Raw genomic sequence first — 16815 nt, 5'->3', positions numbered from 1 at the left:
CACGTCCTTCCGCCGCCAAGGATCACAGGGCAACATTCTTTGCCTCCTGTTGCCACCTCCTCCTACTCGACTTCCTCCTCCTCTTCTTCCACCTGCTCATCTAGTCAGCCACACACCTTCACCACCAACTTCAGCACAGCCCGGGGTAAACGTCAGCAGGCCATTCTGAAACTCATATGTTTGGGGGACAGGCCCCACACCGCACAGGAGTTGTGGCGTGGTATAGAACAACAGACCGACGAGTGGTTGCTGCCGGTGAGCCTCAAGCCCGGCCTGGTGGTGTGTGATAATGGGCGAAATCTCGTTGCAGCTCTGGGACTAGCCAGTTTGACGCACATCCCTTGCTTGGCGCATGTGCTGAATTTGGTGGTGCAGAAGTTCATTCACAACTACCCCGACATGTCAGAGCTGCTGCATAAAGTGCGGGCCGTCTGTTCGCGCTTCCGGCGTTCACATCCTGCTGCTGCTCGCCTGTCTGCGCTACAGCGTAACTTCGGCCTTCCCACTCACCGCCTCATATGCGACGTGCCCACCAGGTGGAACTCCACCTTGCACATGCTGGACAAACTGTGCGAGCAGTAGCAGGCCATAGTGGAGTTTCAGCTGCAGCACGCACGGGTCAGTCGCACTACAGAACAGCACCACTTCACCACCAATGACTGGGCCTCCATGCGAGACCTGTGTGCCCTGTTGCGCTGTTTCGAGTACTCCACCAACATGGCCAGTGGCGATGACGCCGTTATCAGCGTTACAATACCACTTCTATGTCTCCTTGAGAAAACACTTAGGGCGATGATGGAAGAGGAGGTGGCCCAGGAGGAGGAGGAGGAAGAGGGGTCATTTTTAGCACTTTCAGGCCAGTCTCTTCGAAGTGACTCAGAGGGAGGTTTTTGGCAACAGCAGAGGCCAGGTACAAATGTGGCCAGCCAGGGCCCACTACTGGAGGACGAGGAGGAGAGGATGAGGAGGAGGTGGAGGAGGATGAGGATGAAGCATGGTCACAGCGGGGTGGCACCCAACGCAGCTCGGGTCCATCACTGGTGCGTGGCTGGGGGGAAAGGCAGGACGATGACGATACGCCTCCCACAGAGGACAGCTTGTCCTTACCCCTGGGCAGCCTGGCACACATGAGCGACTACATGCTGCAGTGCCTGCGCAACGACAGCAGAGTTGCCCACATTTTAACGTGTGCGGACTACTGGGTTGCCACCCTGCTGGATCCACGCTACAAAGACAATGTGCCCACCTTACTTCCTGCACTGGAGCGTGATAGGAAGATGCGCGAGTACAAGCGCACGTTGGTAGACGCGCTACTGAGAGAATTCCCAAATGTCACAGGGGAACAAGTGGAAGCCCAAGGCCAAGGCAGAGGAGGAGCAAGAGGTCGCCAAGGCAGCTGTGTCACGGCCAGCTCCTCTGAGGGCAGGGTTAGCATGGCAGAGATGTGGAAAAGTTTTGTCAACACGCCACAGCTAACTGCACCACCACCTGATACGCAACGTGTTAGCAGGAGGCAACATTTCACTAACATGGTGGAACAGTACGTGTGCACACCCCTCCACGTACTGACTGATGGTTCGGCCCCATTCAACTACTGGGTCTCTAAATTGTCCACGTGGCCAGAGCTAGCCTTTTATGCCTTGGAGGTGCTGGCCTGCCCGGCGGCCAGCGTTTTGTCTGAACGTGTATTCAGCACGGCAGGGGGCGTCATTACAGACAAACGCAGCCGCCTGTCTACAGCCAATGTGGACAAGCTGACGTTCATAAAAATGAACCAGGCATGGATCCCACAGGACCTGTCCGTCCCTTGTCCAGATTAGACATTAACTACCTCCCCTTAACCATATATTATTGTACTCCAGGGCACTTCCTCATTCAATCCTATTTTTATTTTCATTTTACCATTATATTGCGAGGCTACCCAAATTTGAATGAACCTCTCCTCTGTCTGGGTGCCGGGGCCTAAATATATGCCAATGGACTGTTCCAATGTTGGGTGATGTGAAGCCTGATTCTCTGCTATGACATGCAGACTAATTCTCTGCTGACATGAAGCCAGATTCTCTGTTACGGGACCTCTCTCCTCTGCCTGGGTGCTGGGCCTAAATATATGCCAATGGACTGTTGCACTGGTGGCTGACGTGAAGCCTGATTGTCTGCTGACATGAAGCCAGATTCTCTGTTACAGGACCTCTCTCCTCTGCCTGGGTGCTGGGCCTAAATATCTGACAATGGACTGTTGCATTGGTGGCTGACGTGAAGCCTGATTCTCTGCTATGATATGAAGACTGATTCTCTGCTGACATGAAGCCAGATTGTCTGTTACGGGACCTCTCTCCTCTGCCTGGGTGCTGGGCCTAAATTTATGAAAATGGACTCTTACAGTGGTGGGTGACGTGAAGCCTGATTCTCTGCTATGATATGAAGACTGATTCTCTGCTGACATGAAGCCAGATTGTCTGTTACGGGACCTCTCTCCTCTGCCTGGGTGCTGGGCCTAAATTTAAGAAAATGGACTCTTACAGTGGTGGGTGACGTGAAGCCTGATTCTCTGCTATGATATGAAGACTGATTCTCTGCTGACATGAAGCCAGATTGTCTGTTACGGGACCTCTCTCCTCTGCCTGGGTGCTGGGCCCAAATTTATGAAAATGGACTCTTACAGTGGTGGGTGACGTGAAGCCTCATTCTCTGCTATGATATGAAGACTGATTCTCTGCTGACATGAAGCCAGATTGTCTGTTACGGGACCTCTCTCCTCTGCCTGGGTGCTGGGCCTAAATATCTGACAATGGACTGTTGCATTGGTGGCTGACGTGAAGCCTGATTCTCTGCTATGATATGAAGACTGATTCTCTGCTGACATGAAGCCAGATTGTCTGTTACGGGACCTCTCTCCTCTGCCTGGGTGCTGGGCCCAAATTTATGAAAATGGACTCTTACAGTGGTGGGTGACGTGAAGCCTGATTCTCTGCTATGACATGCAGACTGATTCTCTGCTGACATGAAGCCAGATTGTCTATTACGGGACCTCTCTCCTCTGCCTGTGTGCTGGGCCTAAATATCTGACAATGGACTGTTGCATTGGTGGCTGACGTGAAGCCTGATTCTCTGCTATGATATGAAGACTGATTCTCTGCTGACATGAAGCCAGATCCTCTGTTACGGGACCTCTCTCCTCTGCCTGGGTGCTGGGCCTAAATATCTGACAATGGACTGTTGCAGTGGTGGCTGACGTGAAGCCTGATTCTCTGCTATGACATGCAGACTGATTCTCTGCTGACATGAAGCCAGATTCTCTGTTACGGGACCTCTCTCCTCTGCCTGTGTGCTGGGCCTAAATATCTGACAATGGACTGTTGCATTGGTGGCTGACGTGAAGCCTGATTCTCTGCTATGATATGAAGACTGATTCTCTGCTGACATGAAGCCAGATTGTCTGTTACGGGACCTCTCTCCTCTGCCTGTGTGCTGGGCCTAAATATCTGACAATGGACTGTTGCATTGGTGGCTGACGTGAAGCCTGATTCTCTGCTATGATATGAAGACTGATTCTCTGCTGACATGAAGCCAGATTGTCTGTTACGGGACCTCTCTCCTCTGCCTGGGTGCTGGGCCTAAATATCTGACAATGGACTGTTGCATTGGTGGCTGACGTGAAGCCTGATTCTCTGCTATGATATGAAGACTGATTCTCTGCTGACATGAAGCCAGATCCTCTGTTACGGGACCTCTCTCCTCTGCCTGGGTGCTGGGCCTAAATATCTGACAATGGACTGTTGCAGTGGTGGCTGACGTGAAGCCTGATTCTCTGCTATGACATGCAGACTGATTCTCTGCTGACATGAAGCCAGATTCTCTGTTACGGGACCTCTCTCCTCTGCCTGTGTGCTGGGCCTAAATATCTGACAATGGACTGTTGCATTGGTGGCTGACGTGAAGCCTGATTCTCTGCTATGATATGAAGACTGATTCTCTGCTGACATGAAGCCAGATTGTCTGTTACGGGACCTCTCTCCTCTGCCTGGGTGCTGGGCCTAAATATCTGACAATGGACTGTTGCATTGGTGGCTGACGTGAAGCCTGATTCTCTGCTATGATATGAAGACTGATTCTCTGCTGACATGAAGCCAGATTGTCTGTTACGGGACCTCTCTCCTCTGCCTGGGTGCTGGGCCTAAATTTAAGAAAATGGACTCTTACAGTGGTGGGTGACGTGAAGCCTGATTCTCTGCTATGATATGAAGACTGATTCTCTGCTGACATGAAGCCAGATTGTCTGTAACGGGACCTCTCTCCTCTGCCTGGGTGCTGGGCCCAAATTTATGAAAATGGACTCTTACAGTGGTGGGTGACGTGAAGCCTCATTCTCTGCTATGATATGAAGACTGATTCTCTGCTGACATGAAGCCAGATTGTCTGTTACGGGACCTCTCTCCTCTGCCTGGGTGCTGGGCCTAAATATCTGACAATGGACTGTTGCATTGGTGGCTGACGTGAAGCCTGATTCTCTGCTATGATATGAAGACTGATTCTCTGCTGACATGAAGCCAGATTGTCTGTTACGGGACCTCTCTCCTCTGCCTGGGTGCTGGGCCCAAATTTATGAAAATGGACTCTTACAGTGGTGGGTGACGTGAAGCCTGATTCTCTGCTATGACATGCAGACTGATTCTCTGCTGACATGAAGCCAGATTGTCTGTTACGGGACCTCTCTCCTCTGCCTGGGTGCTGGGCCCAAATTTATGAAAATGGACTGTTGCATTGGTGGCTGACGTGAAGCCTGATTCTCTGCTATGATATGAAGACTGATTCTCTGCTGACATGAAGCCAGATCCTCTGTTACGGGACCTCTCTCCTCTGCCTGGGTGCTGGGCCTAAATATCTGACAATGGACTGTTGCAGTGGTGGCTGACGTGAAGCCTGATTCTCTGCTATGACATGCAGACTGATTCTCTGCTGACATGAAGCCAGATTCTCTGTTACGGGACCTCTCTCCTCTGCCTGTGTGCTGGGCCTAAATATCTGACAATGGACTGTTGCATTGGTGGCTGACGTGAAGCCTGATTCTCTGCTATGATATGAAGACTGATTCTCTGCTGACATGAAGCCAGATTGTCTGTTACGGGACCTCTCTCCTCTGTCTGTGTGCTGGGCCTAAATATCTGACAATGGACTGTTGCATTGGTGGCTGACGTGAAGCCTGATTCTCTGCTATGATATGAAGACTGATTCTCTGCTGACATGAAGCCAGATTGTCTGTTACGGGACCTCTCTCCTCTGCCTGGGTGCTGGGCCTAAATATCTGACAATGGACTGTTGCATTGGTGGCTGACGTGAAGCCTGATTCTCTGCTATGATATGAAGACTGATTCTCTGCTGACATGAAGCCAGATCCTCTGTTACGGGACCTCTCTCCTCTGCCTGGGTGCTGGGCCTAAATATCTGACAATGGACTGTTGCAGTGGTGGCTGACGTGAAGCCTGATTCTCTGCTATGACATGCAGACTGATTCTCTGCTGACATGAAGCCAGATTCTCTGTTACGGGACCTCTCTCCTCTGCCTGTGTGCTGGGCCTAAATATCTGACAATGGACTGTTGCATTGGTGGCTGACGTGAAGCCTGATTCTCTGCTATGATATGAAGACTGATTCTCTGCTGACATGAAGCCAGATTGTCTGTTGCGGGACCTCTCTCCTCTGCCTGGGTGCTGGGCCTAAATATCTGACAATGGACTGTTGCATTGGTGGCTGACGTGAAGCCTGATTCTCTGCTATGATATGAAGACTGATTCTCTGCTGACATGAAGCCAGATTGTCTGTTACGGGACCTCTCTCCAATTGATTTTGGTTAATTTTTATTTATTTAATTTTTATTTTAATTAATTTCCCTATCCACATTTGTTTGCAGGGGATTTACCTACATGTTGCTGCCTTTTGCAGCCCTCTAGCCCTTTCCTGGGCTGTTTTACAGCCTTTTTAGTACCGAAAAGTTCGGGTCCCCATTGACTTCAATGGGGTTCGGGTTTGGGACGAAGTTCGGATCGGGTTCGGATCCCGAACCCGAACATTTCCGGGAAGTTCGGCCGAACTTCTCGAACCCGAACATCCAGGTGTTCGCTCAACTCTAATCATGAACACAGTGATATCACAGTATAGTGATAAGCAAAGAAAAAAAGGAGCGCCCGGCACTTCCTAGTAAAGCACTGCTAAATGTAAAAAAATGTAGGTTATTCCCCATAATATAAAAATTCTGCAGCAACCTTTCTAAGAATTCTGTTCCATTCCTCTGTTATGGCTCCTAGAAATGTATAAATAAATTGCCAACTGGGTGTTACGAGGTGGGGCATGTCATTGCACATTCCCATACTCTCCAGTCAGTGCTGCCAGTGTCTGACTGTGTAGAGATAGACTCTTTTGGCAAGTGAAATCGATTTACATTTATGAGAAATATGTGTATTTACTAAAAACAGACATGTCAGGAGTGGTGACAGGTCCTCTTTAAATTACCCACTAAAATTTCATATAGGCAATGGGAAACTAACCTGTGAGGCACTAGAGTAAAGCCAGAGGGCAGAGTGCCAGAGTAAACCAATAGTGATCAGCGGCAGAGGCTATAGTCGAATTTGCAATATTTCACGAATATTTGGGCGAATATTCATCATATATTCGCAAATTCGAGATAATTTTCTTGATTGTGAAAAATCAGCAATGTAATATTCACGTAATGCGCGCAAAATACAGGCGTGGGTCACTTTTGCTACATTTTCCAAGCTGTTAGAAGTTTCCTGAGACTGGAGAAAATGGTTGGCACGGCAGAACATTAAAAATGGCCTTATATGCAGTTAGAGTGCTCCAATATATTCGCGATTGCGCTAATCGGCACTAATGATGCGAATATTCTGGTGCAATACGTGAAACTTCACATTTTAGCAGCTCTGCATGTATGTATGGACAGCAGAACCTATCACACTACATAACACCCTTGTCACGGACGGTGTACAGGAAACAAGGCAAAGCAACATGTATAAACGACTCGCTGGATCCAAAAACTAAGGAACCAAGGGAGACCCCTGCAGAAGACCTGGCACTTTCCCTGGCTGCTCAGCCTATGCAAAGATCCGAATGGTGGAGGTTTGCATATCCACGAACCTTGACTATAAAGCCCTGAGCACCCTACAATAGTGAGGGGACACGACCACCGGCTCCCTACACAAGATACGGAGGGAGTCAGGGTCACCTGGGATCCAGCAAACAGAAAATAACAGATAAAGGTACAACACTTAGCTTTGAAGCAAACAGGAGGACAGAGTCAGCGAGCACACACACTCCAGGAAGTAGTATAAGCCGCCCAGAAAAGCCTTCTGGGGAAGAATTTAAAGGGAAGCAATTAGTCCAACAGATGACAGCTGAGAGAGGCTAACGAGAGGAGGAGCTGAATACCACAACACAGAAACTCAAGGAGGAGGTTCTGAAAGGCCTCTGTCAGAGCTTCTCAGCTGTCTGGTTGTGACAGTACCCCTCCCTCTACGAGTGGACTCCGGACACTCAGAACCCACCTTCTCAGGATGGGACCTATGGAAAGCCCTGATGAGACGAGAGGCCTTAATGTCCGTCACTGGGACCCACATCCTCTCCTCAGGACCATACCCCTCCCACTGAACAAGGTACTGAAGAGAACCGCGGACAAGACGAGAATCCACAATCCTAGAGACCTGAAATTCAAGATTCCCATCAACCATAATCGGAGGAGGAGGCAAAGGCGAGGGTACAATGGTTTGAACATAAGGTTTCAATAAGGACTTATGAAAAACATTATGGATCTTCCAAGTCTGAGGAAGATCAAGACGGTATGCAACAGGATTGATGACAGACAGGATTTTGTAAGGCCCAATAAACCTAGGACCCAACTTCCAGGAGGGAACCTTCAATTTGATATTCTTGGTAGACAACCACACCAGATCACCAACATTCAGGTCCGGACCAAGCACACGTCTCTTATCAGCCACACGCTTATATCTCTCACTCATGCTCTTTAGATTATCTTGAATCTTTTGCCAAATAGATGACAAAGACGAGGAGAATCTGTCCTCATCAGGTAAACCAGAAGACCCCTCTCCCGAGAAAGTCCCAAACTGTGGATGAAACCCATATGCACCAAAAAATGGTGACTTATCAGAGGACTCCTGACGACGGTTATTTAAAGCAAACTCAGCAAGGGACAAAAAAGAACACCAATCCTCTTGATTCTCCGCCACAAAACAACGCAGATATGTCTCCAGATTCTGATTGACGCGCTCTGTCTGGCCATTCGACTGCGGGTGGAAAGCAGAAGAGAATGACAACCGAACCCCCAAGCGAGAACAGAAAGCCTTCCAGAATCTGGAAACAAACTGCGTGCCCCTATCAGAGACTATGTCTGAAGGAATACCGTGCAATTTGACAATGTGATCAACAAATGCCTGCGCCAGCGTCTTAGCATTGGGCAAACCAGGAAAAGGGATGAAATGCACCATTTTGCTAAAACGGTCCACCACCACCAGAATCACAGTCTTCCCCGAGGAACGAGGCAGGTCCGTTATGAAGTCCATGGACAGATGTGTCCAAGGACGGGAAGGAATGGGTAAGGGAAGGAGAGGACCTGATGGCCGTGAATGAGGGACTTTGGCACGAGCGCAAGTCTCGCAGGCTGCCACAAAACCCTCAACCGACTTACGAAGCGCAGGCCACCAGAATCTCCGAGCGATGAGATCCAGTGTGGCTCTTACCCCCGGGTGCCCAGCAAGGACCGTATCGTGGTGTTCTTTAAAAATCTTGTGTCTTAAAGCGAGAGGCACAAACAACCTCCCAGGAGGACAAAGATCAGGAGCCTCTGACTGGGCTGCCTGCACCTCTGCCTCCAATTCAGGAAAAAGAGCAGAGACCACCACACCTTCAGCCAAAATGGGACCCGGGTCTTCAAAATTCCCGCCTCCCGGAAAACAACGTGACAGGGCATCTGCCTTCACATTCTTAACTCCAGGGCGGAACGTGACAACAAAATTAAACCTAGAAAAGAACAACGACCATCTGGCCTGTCTCGGGTTCAGACGCTTGGCTGACTCCAAGTAGGCCAGATTTTTATGGTCAGTAAATACGGTAATAGGGTGTCTGGCTCCCTCTAGCCAATGGCGCCATTCCTCAAAAGCCAACTTGATGGCCAACAATTCCCTATCTCCCACATCGTAATTTCTCTCTGCGGAGGAGAGTTTTCTTGAGAAAAAGGCACACGGTCGCCAATTGGCAGGAGAGGAACCCTGAGACAAGACCGCCCCCACACCCACCTCAGAAGCATCAACCTCAACTATGAAGGGTAAAGAAACATCAGGTTGCACCAAGATGGGAGCGGAAGCAAAACTCTCCTTGATATCAGAAAAAGCCTTACGCGCCTCTACTGACCAAGAAGAAAAATCTACCCCCTTTCTGGTCATATCAGTGAGTGGTTTAACAATAGAAGAATAATTCAAAATGAACTTCCTGTAATAATTGGCAAAGCCCAAAAAACGCATCAGCGCCTTTTGATTCTCAGGAAGCTCCCACTCAAGCACAGCGCGGACCTTCTCGGGGTCCATGCGAAAACCAGAAGCGGAGAGAAGAAACCCCAGAAATTGAATTTCTGGAACCGCAAACACACATTTTTCCAGTTTCGCATATAATTTATTCTCCCGCAGGATGAGCAAGACCTGACGTAAATGTTCCTTATGAGTTTTGAAATCGGGAGAAAAAATCAAAATGTCATCCAAATACACCAATACAAATTTTCCCATCAAATGATAAAAAATGCTGTTCACGAAATGCTGAAAAACGGCTGGGGCATTCATCAAACCAAAAGGCATAACCAAATTTTCAAAATGGCCCTCAGGGGTATTGAAGGCCGTCTTCCATTCGTCCCCTTCTCTGACCCTGACCAGGTTGTATGCCCCTCTTAAATCTAATTTGGAAAAGACTTTAGCCCCAACAACCTGGTTAAATAGGTCCGGGATCAGAGGAAGCGGATAAGGGTCACGAATTGTGATATTGTTCAGCTCCCTGAAATCCAGACAAGGTCTTAAAGAACCATCTTTTTTCTTAACAAAGAAAAAACCAGCGGCAACAGGTGACTTCGAGGGTCGTATGTGTCCCTTTCTCAGACTCTCAGAGATATAAGCACGCATAGCGATCCTCTCAGGTTGGGAAAGATTGTATAAACGAGATTTAGGCAGCTTGGCGTCTGGGATGAGATTAATAGGGCAATCGTACTCCCTGTGCGGGGGCAAATCCTGAACTCCACTCTCAGAGAAGACATCCGAAAATTCAGAGAGAAAAGATGGTACAGTCTTAGTAGCAACCTCAGAAACAGATGTCATGAGGCAATTCTCTCTGCAAAAGTCACTCCAACCATTTATTTGCCTCGCTTGCCAATCAATGGTGGGGTTATGCTTAGTGAGCCAGGGCAGCCCCAACACCAGAGGGGTGGGTAAACCGCTAAGGACGAAACATGACACATCCTCAACATGAGCATCACTCACAATTAAACGGATATTGTGAACTATGCCCTTTAATGATTTTTGAGAAAGTGGAGCGGAATCGATAGCAAAAACAGGAATATCCTTTCCCAAAGTGCGCACCTGGAAACCATGAGTTATCGCAAATTGATTATCAATGAGATTGACCGCTGCTCCACTATCCACAAAAATCTCACAAAAAATGTTCTTGCTCTCTAGCGCCACCCTAGCCGGCAGGACAAAACGGGAACTACAAGCAAATGGAAAACCTTCAATTTCCGCCTCAACCCTGCCAATAGTAACAGACGGAACATTTTTAAAAGATTTTTTCCTGTTTGTTTCTTTATTACTCCCAGAAAACTGCCTGAATCTCCTAGAGGGACAAATATTTGCCAAATGATTTATACCTCCACAACAAAAACAAACCCTCCCATGCGAGCTGAATCTTCTATTGTCAGAAGCAATCAACCCCAGCTGCATGGGCTCCTGCTCAGAAGGGGCTGACGGCGACTGAGACCCCTGCGCACAGAACGGGACCGCTGCACTGTCCTGGGACTGAGTATGACAGGAAGGGGACATCTCTCCTCTCTCTCTAAGACGCCTGTCAATACGAACGGCCTGAGACATAGCAGAGTCCAAAGAAATAGGCCTCTCATGAAAGGCAAATGCATCTTTCAATCCCTCTGAAAGACCATGGCAAAATTGACTTCGGAGCGCAGCATCATTCCAACCAGTATCAACTGCCCATCTCCGAAATTCTGAGCAGTATATTTCTGCGGATTGTTTACCCTGGCATAATAGACGTAGTTTAGACTCAGCCAGAGCAATACGATCCGGATCATCATATATCTGACCCAGGGCTAAAAAGAATTCATCCACTGAACGGAGAGGCCGTGCCCCCTCCGGCAGCGAAAAGGCCCAGGACTGAGCGTTACCTCTGAGCAGCGATATAATGATCCCCACCCTCCGTTCCTCATCACCAGAGGAGTGGGGAAGAAGGCGAAAATGGAGTTTGCAAGCCTCTCTAAAACGCACAAAATTCTCACTACCCCCGGAGAACGTATCCGGGAGCGAGATCTTAGGCTCAGAACAAACTCCATGAACGCAAGCTGAACCGGTCACTTGAAGCTGAGAAAAAGTCTTACGGAGATCAGCTACCTCCAATGAAAGACCCTGGAAGCGTTCAGCCAAAAGTGAAACCGGATCCATGCTTGAGACGGTTATGGCGGCTTATAATGTCACGGACGGTGTACAGGAAACAAGGCAAAGCAACATGTATAAACGACTCGCTGGATCCAAAACTAAGGAACCAAGGGAGACCCCTGCAGAAGACCTGGCACTTTCCCTGGCTGCTCAGCCTATGCAAAGATCCGAATGGTGGAGGTTTGCATATCCACGAACCTTGACTATAAAGCCCTGAGGCACCCTACAATAGTGAGGGGACACGACCACCGGCTCCCTACACAAGATACGGAGGGAGTCAGGGTCACCTGGGATCCAGCAAACAGAAAATAACAGATAAAGGTACAACACTTAGCTTTGAAGCAAACAGGAGGACAGAGTCAGCATGCACACACACTCCAGGAAGTAGTATAAGCCGCCCAGAAAAGCCTTCTGGGGAAGAATTTAAAGGGAAGCAATTAGTCCAACACATGACAGCTGAGAGAGGCTAACGAGAGGAGGAGCTGAATACCACAACACAGAAACTCAAGGAGGAGGTTCTGAAAGGCCTCTGTCAGAGCTTCTCAGCTGTCTGGTTGTGACAACCCTGCACTGCAACAGCTACACTATATCAGGATATAACCTACACTAACTATCTCCTACTAACTATCTGTATTACATACAGGTGAAACTCGAAAAATTTGAATATTGTGCAAAGTTCATTTATTTCAGTAATGCAACTTTAAAGGTGAAACTAACATATGAGAGACTCATTACATGGAAAGCGAGATATTTCAAGCCTTTATTTGTTATAATTTGGATGATTATGGCTTACAGCTTATGAAACCCCAAAGTCACAATTTTGAGGTCCCCATTGCTCAGGGGGTATGGATTAATTAGCTGACTAGAGTCTGACACTTTGAGCCTAGAATATCGAACCTTTTCAAAAAATTCTAATTTTAAGCTGCATTAATGCAATTCCTTTTAATTTGCATTACTGAAATAAATGGACTTTTGCACGATATTCTAATTTTTCGAGTTTCACCTGTATATATAAGCTATCTATCTATCTAATGTAGTGTGGAAAGCACAGAGCACAACAATGACACTGCTGTCTCTCTCTCAGAACTCCATAAAATTATAGAAAATGGCTGCTGGGGAGGCTCTTATATAGTAAGGGGGAGGCAACTTTCCTATTGGTTGCTAGGGATGTTGCTAAGCTCAGACAAAGACATTGCAGCCTTCTCATTGGCCCACAAGCAAGAAGGGAGGTTACTGATGGAAAAAAAATCTAGAATATTTGAAATTACGAATATATATCACTATATTCTAAATATTCGCGAATTCTCGAAGTGCCGATATTCGCGATTAATATTCGCGATTCGAATATTCGTGCCCAACACTATAAACCAACCCATTCTATTCAGTTACAACAGTCCTTAAAGTTCAGGGCATGCAACAAAGTACAATAATAAGTGCTCCTGAAATGCAATATTTGTAACTTAAAGGGGTTGTGTCCCTTCAGCAAGTGGCATTTATTATGTAGAGAAAGTTAATACAAGGCACTTACTAATGTATTGTGATTGTCCATATTGTCTCCTTTGCTGGCTGGATTCATTTTTCCATAATGTTATACACTGTTTGTTTCCATGGTTACAACCACCCTGTAATCCATTAGCAGTGCATACCTCCCAACTTTTAAACAAATAAAGAGGGACACATTGTGCGGCGCGCGCTGCAGAAGTTTTTTTCCACACTAGTCCGCGCCTCTAAGGCTACTTTCACACTAGCGTTCGGCTGTCCGCTCGTGAGCTCCGTTTGAAGGGGCTCACGAGCGGACCCGAACGCAGCCGTCCAGCCCTGATGCAGTCTGAATGGAGCGGATCCGCTCAGACTGCATCAGTCTGGCGGCGTTCAGCCTCCGCTCCGCTCGCCTCCGCACGGACAGGCGGACAGCTGAACGCTGCTTGCAGTGTTCGGGTGTCCGCCTGGCCGTGCGGAGGCGTGCGGATCCGTCCAGACTTACAATGTAAGTCAATGGGGACGGATCCGTTTGAAGATGCCACAATATGGCTCAATCTTCAGGCGGATCCGTCCCCCATCGACTTTACATTGAAAGTCTGGACGGATCCGTCCGAGGCTATTTTCACACTTAGCTTTTATATGCCAAAATAATGCAGACGGATCCGTTCTGAACGGAGCCTCCGTCTGCATTATTATGATCGGATCCGTTCAGAACGGATCCGATCGAACGCTAGTGTGAAAGTAGCCTTACTCTGCACAAAACCTATACACCTAATTCCCCCTTCATGCCACCGCACAGTATTTATGCCAACATTGTGTCTTCACAGAATTATGCCCAGCTGTGCCCTCAGTAATATGCCCACATTGTGCCCCCAGTAAAATGCCCACATTGTGCCCCTCACAGAAAGTAACAAAAAATAAACACCACATACTTACCTTCTTCCTAGCAGCAGCAGCAGGACATTGGCTGCTCTAGTCTGTGAAGGAGGTGGAGCCAACGCTGACTGCCAGACCCGCCCCCTCACAGACCAGAGGAGTGGAGAGCTGTCAGGGGGGAAGGATGATGAATCAGGGAGCCGATGCCGACTCTCTGCTTCATCATAATGCAGGCAACTGTCTCTGCTTCCTATGGACGCAGGGATAGCTGCCAGAAAGCGGGACAGTGGGACAGCCACTGCAATCCGGGACTGTCCCGCCAGATTTGGGACGGTTGGGAGGTATGGCAGTGGCTGTGCTTGCACACTATAGGAAAAAGCTCCAGACTCTTTGGAGGCAGGGACCATGGGAGTGCACATAGGCTAGGGCCTTTTTCTGTAGATGTGCAAGCACAAAAAACAATGATGGATTGCAGTTCTACTTTACACCAGTTTGATAAATGACCCCAATACTGTCTTGTGCATGGGGAACACAAATTAGTAAGCACACATCCACACAAGTCCTTGTCTGTGACTTCGCTGTATTCTGGGGAGCCCATCCCGGTACACGGCTTACACATCCACACAAGTCCTTGTCCTATTGCCAAAGGTTATGAACCCATGTGGCTTAGGCCTCGTTCACATCTTCGTTAGGAGATCCGCAGGCTGTTCCAGCACAGATCTCACAGGATACAGCGATGTAGGATCCTCTACTTCACCGCTGACTCCCCATTGACTGCAATGAGGTCCGGCAGTGACAAGTCTGATCTCCAGCATAAATGGCGGGTTTCGGCCTGACAGTCGGCATTTTCACCGGATCAGGCAGCTGGATCTCTGAAACGGAGATGTGAGTGAGGCCTTAACATGGCACTTACAAGTATGTGTGACTGAAAACCGAGCTCTTATATGAAGCCATATTCTAGACTGCATTATAACAAGATTGCCTATATAACGTTACACATTACAATTTGTTTACATAATGTGATATAAAGGGTATAAATGTGGACAGAGGGGGAGATTTCTTTCTGCGCAGGTCTCGATATTCCCTGCTCCTCCTGAGGATGCGCCTATTTGCCATAGGCCTGTCTCATTTACCATTTTCTATGCCAGTTTTTGGCGTAGGAAATTATCTAAAACTACACAAGCAAGGGAGCCGACATAGATTTAAGGCTGTTAGGCGCTGGCGGTGGATGTGCCTAAGTTATGTAGAGGTCGGCGCCTCTACATAACCTAGGCTCGCCAAGCGCCAGCGCAGGGGTATTAAGACTGGCGTCTAAAAAGCCAGTCTTAATAAATGACCCCAATAGTCTGCGACTTTTTCAACGCCACTTTTTAGGCACAAGAGAGATGATAAATCTCCCCATAGCATTGAGTATAATAACATGAATGTAGTATTGGTAGAGAACTACCACCCAGTTTCATCATGGATGGTAGCTGGTCAGGTTACTGTCCTGCAATGAACTCTGACCGTCAGGAGTGACTATAGGAGAGGAAAGAGCAATATGAGACAGAAAGCTAGCAGGGCTGTGAGCTGGCAGGGACAGGCTGACAAGGTTTGTAATAGTAACAACTAGATAGCACTTCATGTATTCGATTTTCCACGAAATGAGGGTTCACAAATTTATCAGGAAGTAATATGAAGTTCTGCATTATAGACTTGGCATCAGATCTGGATAATAAGGTACTTTTTCATACTTGTCGTGGCTTATGCGTTGTAACCCATTTTTCTAATTCTACTGAGGAATTCGGATGGGGGTCAGTCAGTCTTACACACACAAGACACAATACCGGTAGTCTGGGCTCCGCTTCACTTGGGTCATTGTACTAAACAAGACGGAAACATTGGTAGGAGTCTGCCATGTTGCTACACTTTTTATAGTAGTGATAACAATTAGGGCATGTGAGTGCCCCCTAAAGGTCTAACCTAAACCCCCCCCCCCCCTTCCTTTTAAATGCAAATTAAGTATTGTTGTTCTCTTTGTGGCCAATGAGCCATTAGGAACCCATTCCTACATGTGACTGTAACCTCCTGAAAATGCACACAGTAATTAATGTCACTGCAGAAACATGGATAGTTCATGTGCAGCGGGCGCTTCCCCCCAGGACCCTTTAAGAGGATCAAATATTGTTTCGCAATGCCAGTTGCAATTAGGCAACAAGGGCATAGAGCCCCTTTTAGTGATACTGTGGATGGTACCCAGATGTAGGAATGCCAGAGTGGTGTAGGGTAGCCTATAATGTCCCTTTAAGTGTTGTGCACTTGTCACGGTGCTCCTACTTGGATACGCTGGATCCTAGGCGTTGGCTCCGCAGAAAATTTAAAGGGGGTTTGTTGATGAAGGGGATGATGAAATAAATTGAGTCCAGACCTTGTGATGAGGTTGATCACAGCTTTACTTTCAATAAACGTTTCTCCAAACAGTTTCCGGCTTCGTCTTGGTTCCCAGCAGGCTTTGGCATTAACTGTGACAGGCAAATTCCTCTCTGCTACATCTGTCACTCTCTGGCTCTGCTGTGCTGACTGGATAACTGTCCATGGAAAACTTTACTCCTGGCTTCAGAGGCTTCCAGCTTCTTCCTCCATGTCCAGCTGAGCTAAAGGTGCTCCAGCTGGCCTAGACAGGGCTCGTCCAACAGGGATGTGCACCTGCTGCCTTTCCCTATCAAGGGGTAAACTGCAACTTACTCTTAAC

Source organism: Bufo gargarizans, chromosome 9 (assembly GCF_014858855.1).
Source record: "Bufo gargarizans isolate SCDJY-AF-19 chromosome 9, ASM1485885v1, whole genome shotgun sequence".
Classification (NCBI taxonomy): Eukaryota; Metazoa; Chordata; class Amphibia; order Anura; family Bufonidae; genus Bufo; species Bufo gargarizans.
Note: the sequence above shows the minus strand (reverse complement) of the source record.